Source organism: Strigops habroptila, chromosome 14 (genome assembly GCF_004027225.2).
Source record: "Strigops habroptila isolate Jane chromosome 14, bStrHab1.2.pri, whole genome shotgun sequence".
Classification (NCBI taxonomy): Eukaryota; Metazoa; Chordata; class Aves; order Psittaciformes; family Psittacidae; genus Strigops; species Strigops habroptila.
This window is the reverse complement of record NC_044290.2, coordinates 4,659,714-4,665,504: the sequence shown is the minus strand read 5'-3', so window position 1 is coordinate 4,665,504 and position 5,791 is coordinate 4,659,714.

Genomic DNA, 5,791 nt, shown 5'->3' with positions numbered 1-5,791 from the left:
GCCACTGCCCGTGAGCAATACGCTGCTGCAGATCCCGGAGGTGCGACCTGATGCAATGGAGCCAGCGCAGGGAGCCTCACCCAGCACCCCACACCCTGCTATTACTGCGAGATCCCTCCAGCAGATTAGGGCACAAGTAGATCCTCATCACATGCACAAGATGTTCCACAGATCCCAGCTCTGCGCTTGGAACTACACAGCCACCGGCTACAGAGGGCAGAGCCAAAGCTCAGGTGTCCCTGGTACTGTAAGCCCAGCGTGGCCAGTCTCCCAGCAGGGGACAAGACCCCTATGGTGTGTTTTTCAATTCAGAAACTCATCACCACCTCACCCAGCCTCCTCCATAGCAGTTTTGTTCTGACATACACATGAGTAATACCATGAAAAACACTCCAGTGAGACTCTGCCAGCCAGAGGAAGATCCTCCATCTCCAATTCACCCCTGCAATGGGTTTCATCGCAGCAAAACCAGCATTGCTGCAACACTCATTTTCCCCAGTAATTATCCCCAGCTGAACACCACATTCTGCCCTGAAAGAGTGTAAAATGTACACCCAGAAGTAACCTTAAAGCTTTTACTGAACTTCTTGGCTATTGCCTCAAAATATCCAAGATGTGACTCTCCCAAAACCAACTAACCACTCACTTCTGCTGCACTGCTATGGACTGTAAGCCCCAGGAGATGCCTCTGGTTTTCAGGGAAGCCAGTAAAAAGCAAAGCAGCTGAGTCAGCACCCAGCCCTGGGGAGAAAGCCCTGAGTCAGCTCTGCTGTGAGCACAGGCCAACACTCCTCTCCACGCTCCTGGCAGCGCTGCATCAGCCTGTGGAGAGCACAGGGGTGAGGCATCACAGGCTGGAGACCTCAAACACAGGAGCAGCCCATCCCAATCCACAGCTCAGAGGCAGTTAACTCCATGCAAGGACCATGGGGTCACACACACACCTTCTGGAGAAGCTTGCAGCAACATGCACCATCACTAGCACAGAGCAGGGCTGAGGGTTATATAGCACCATGTCCTACAGCAGCCTCGGCTCAACACGCTTCAGCTGGGGGAAGGAGGTAAATGCCATCAGGAGGCCCCAGCTGAGCTTGTGCTCTGCTGCCCCTCCATAGCAGTCACTACTGGTGCTCCCATTGCTGTGCTTCATGGCCACGAACAGGGGGACTCAACCATGCTACAACTGTCCATCTGTCCCTTCAGAACCTCTCCTACGAGCTTGGCCCCTCTGAGGCTTCGTGAATCCCCATGCACGCAAAGACTGCTTGCCACCACTTCCTCCAGATTATTGCATTTGGAAGTTCTGCATCTCCTGCCCTGCAGGGAACAGCGAGAGGAAAAAAACATGAGACATGTTTCTTTAAGCTAGGTGAGAGAACTATTGAAAATTGCCCTTTCTTTGGACGCCTCAAAAAGAACTTCATGGGGCTGTTTGGTTTTCACTGCTACTAAGCATCTTGCTGTTGGTAGGAGAAGAGGGAAGGGGGAGGAGAATGCTCACAGTTATTCATAGGGTCTGTCCCTCAATGACTCTCAGTGAAGCTCTGAGGCAAAGGCTGATGGTGAAGGCAAAAGGATTGTCTGCAAAAGGCACCTTGTTTGCTCCAGCATCCAGACCTTCACACCATGCTCCTGTCCACCTGCAGCCAGCCAAAGCAAGGCTGGGTGATCCTCACTGAAAGGAGGATCAAAGTCAGCTGAAGGAGGAGAGGCCCTGCTACAGAAAGGGGAATTGCTTCTGTCAAGCTGGAAAGGATAAACTTCATTTCTCCTCCCTCACCCTAGCAGCTCCACTCCTCCAGGCCTGAATCTTGCTGAGGTCAAGATATTTCTGCACATTGTTTTGGCTCTGTGTTGCTCCTCACCCCTCTCAGAGACTTGCACACATCTCCTGATATTTTTCTGGTTTACTTAATAACCAATTTGGTTTTCCATTTGATATCTACTGGAACAGATGGCCCTGACATTGCTTAACCTTATTTATCATCCAACCAGCAGCTCTGACAAGCATCACTAAGAGACTTTTCCAGTTCCAGACATTAGTATTGTCTAATTAGGTCTGTGATGAGCCAAAGGAGAGCTCCTATCTCCTCAGAGGTGTTGCACCATGCCAGTTGGTCAGGCTTGGAGCTCATTCAAGTCCTGTCACACTTCAAAGGCAAGGTGCAAGAGCCAGATCACCTCTCCTGCCTCCTGCCAGGGTGACTCACACCAAACCACATCATTCCCTCCCTCGTTTCAAGCAGCACAGCACCAAGCAGGTCTCTGTACTGAAGACACCGATGCTGGTGTCAACACATTGGCTGCTGTTTTGCTCGAGTGTGGCCACAGTGTCCTCCCCCACAGCCCATACGTGTCCTTAGATTAGGGAGAAGCTGCTGCACAGAGGACTAGACCACAACGTGCCCCAGCACAGGAGATAAATCAGGGCAGTTCCCTCCCCTGCACAGCACAGGCTGAGCCATGCTGACGATAAGGTGCTTCTCCCTTATCAGAAGAGAGCAGCAGCGGGTTGGTGCTAAAGCAACATCTGATGCTTCCCTGCGTGAGACCAGGGTCACCAGCACAAATGGGACAGCGGAGTGGGGAGAAGGTGGCAGAAACAGAAAAGAGTTTGATGAAAAGCTGCCTACAGATGTCTCCGATCGTACCAGGCAGTTGGCCCGAGGGTGGGATGGGACATCGCGCAGCAGGCAGGCTGTGGGGCACACACCTCCCTGCAGCGTGGCCATGGCTCGTACGCAAGAGGCAAAGTGTATCAGCACAACTTGGAGATAAATGGCCTGTTCTTCCTGAACGCGAAGCAAACAAGTGTTTGAATCAAGGTCCTCTGGTCTGACTGTAGGCAAACCAAGCACGGCAATCTCACTCCCCTCCACACCGGGTGCTGAGGTCATGGTGTTTGGAGATGAGATGATCCTGTCTCTCCACAGGATGAAAGAGGGCAAACTTCCCCCCAGGCAGGCAGCATCTGATAGACCTCAAATAGACCCGTGTAGACACCCACATGAGTTTCCCAACCTACCTATTTGTCACTGCAGGATGCTCTGCGTGCCTCTTACCTAGGAGGTGACTTAATTCACCAGTGGGCTTGTTAGTGATGCTTTATGGAAAAATAAGAGAAGTAGAGGGTTACCATGGAAAGTGTTTTCACTAACAACCCAAACCACAGGCTTGCCAGAATTCAGATGTAAAAACAGCAGATGCCTTGAGCCTATTTATGGGTAGTGTTGCCCAACTGAAGGGGCTCTAACCAAGGCAATTGAAGTTCATTAGTTCTGCTTTCTTAGGAACAGATAAGTCAGTCTGTTGCTGTTAAGAGGAATTCCATTATGTTAATTAGGGCCCAAGAGGAAGCCCTTCATCTTGAGAGAGCAGCAGCAGTAAGAAAAACACTGCTTTGCAAGCACCTGCTCCACCTCTGTCCTGAGTCACCTTCAGCCAAGGATTTTCATTAGGTGGCAACAAGCATGTCCTCACGTAACGCTGCATAAGTGTGTCATTTGCTTCTCATTATAGAGTGGAGTCAGCACATGTGAGCAACGTCGTTTTTAACCCATCCTTTCTACGCTGGCTCTGCTGCCAGATAGGTCAAGCTGTAATTGTGCTTCAAAGACTTCACGGTGAGCGTTTGCGAACTGGATTTTGGGGCAGTGGGTGGAATCCCTGCATTAACCTCCAGCTGTACAAAGTGCACACACACCCCTAGCTATTGAGAGACATGGCACCAGCCCCGTGGGCAGGAGTGAGTCCTGCAATTAGTGATGACTTGATGCACATCAGCCAACCTGTGATGCTGCACTGAGCAAGGCTCAAGACAGGGACACGTTGTCAAGACAGAAAACGTTGCAGAGCAAGATCTTAACATCTTGATTAAAAACATTTTGATTAAAGAACTGGGTTCTGAGCAAAGTTATTGCTCATCCAGCCACTCCCTCCGACACTCTAATTGCAGGCGTACAGGCACCATCAGTGTGACGGACACGCAGCAGCTACAGAGCATTCCAACACTGCATCTCAGCAGGTTGTTGTGGAGCTGAGGCAGAGCAAGAATCAGCAGGGCAACGTCTCCTCTCCTGCCAAGGATTTCCAGGGAGCTCACAGGCAGGACACAGGCAGCTTCTCCGGGAAGAGCAATTCAGCAGGGAACAGGGCCAGTGCCAGTGGAGGTGGGGAAGGCTGCGCCGCTCCTGCTTGGGTAAGCAAACAAGGCAGGAGTGAAGAAAGGCACCAATTCAGTGCTCGGCTCCAAGTGTAGTTCAAAGGGTATTTAAAGAGAAAAAGTCTACAAACAATTTAAACTGCCATAAAAATAAAACTGCAGCCAAAGGTAGAACTCCAGGGCCAAAGCCTCCTTGTGTTTTGCTTGCACTCTCCTCACTGACTCAACATTTAATTCAGCCTCTTCCCCCCGCTCCCGCAGCCTTGCATAGGAAGAGGAGAGTGGGCAGGTTGGAGACAATTCCAGGAACATGTTCTTCCCTCCTCATCCTGCCAGCAGCCACTCTGCACTGGAAAAAGCTCACGAAACACAACAGGAGAGGTTAGGTACAGGGCTTCTGAAATGCACCCTTAGATGTACTTAGTGTTAAATCACAGAATCATTTTTAAGAGCCTACAAAAGGCTGGATTGAGATCCCTGGAAGTGGAAGCAATGCTGCAGGAGAGGGGTTGAGGCAGGCTGAAGACAAAGAGTGAGCCATTTCCCCCGTCTACTAGGCCTGACCAGTTTCCTTTTAAAACTCAAAGTAGGATGGGGGGGAACCTTGAACCATGCAGAATAGGGTGCTGGATTTAGTGCTCTGCTTACAGGAGGCTGGAAGGCAGTCAGGCTCAAAGCAGTAGATAGATGTGTGCTAAATGGTGTTTAGGTCTTGCAGGAGTAGTTACGGAGCCTCTTAGAATCATCTTAGCTAAAAGAAACGCTCATTCTCCAACAGGCTCACAGGATGAATCTTGCTGAGAGACATCTTCAGAATCCCTCTCAGGGGATTTTGGTGCCACTTCAGACGTATGTTTTGGTACAACCCTGGGGTTTTTACCCCCAGTAAGTCTCATGAGACATCTCTGTCCCATCCACCTTAGAACTTGCTGCATCCCCCTGAGAAGACCATCCTCTAAGTCACTCCAGATGCCCTCCCTGAGCCTCAGAAACGATTACACGAAGGAGGTATGAGAGATGAGGCAAAAGGAGTCACTAAGTGGAAACTTTTTATTTAAAGAACCTGAGGGCCTAAAATGAAAGTTGGGGAAGTAGAAAGCACAAAAGAATGAACATGGGCAAGAGGTTAAAAATCCTTGTGAAGGTACCATTAACGTGATTCAGATTATAGGGAATGATGGGATTGAACCAGGGGGGAGAGCTCCTGTATCTCCCTTGGGACAACACCTGCAAAAGTGCCCACCCTTAGGAAACCCTTATTTCTCAGGAGGTGGCCTGGTCCTGTCCCCTGGGACTCCTCACCCCAAGCTCCCAGCCAGCACAATTCAAAGCTTCAAGCAAAGCACGAAGAGGCATCCTGCTTTTTGGAGCCATTCCCAAAATAACCCCATTGGCATCAGAGAGAAGCGCACTTAGAGCCTTGCCTGGACACATGTCTAAAAACTTCCAAAAATAGCTCCTGCTTCCCCTTTGAAAAACACTGCGGTTCCCAATGCCTCACAGGAACTCTGTTTCTGCTCAGAGAAGCCACAAAATAAGTGAGCAGCCCAGAATTGATCTATGAGCACATCTGGACTAGCTGAGATCGGCCTTATGGAGAAGGAAAAAAAATAGATTTTAAACAGCATA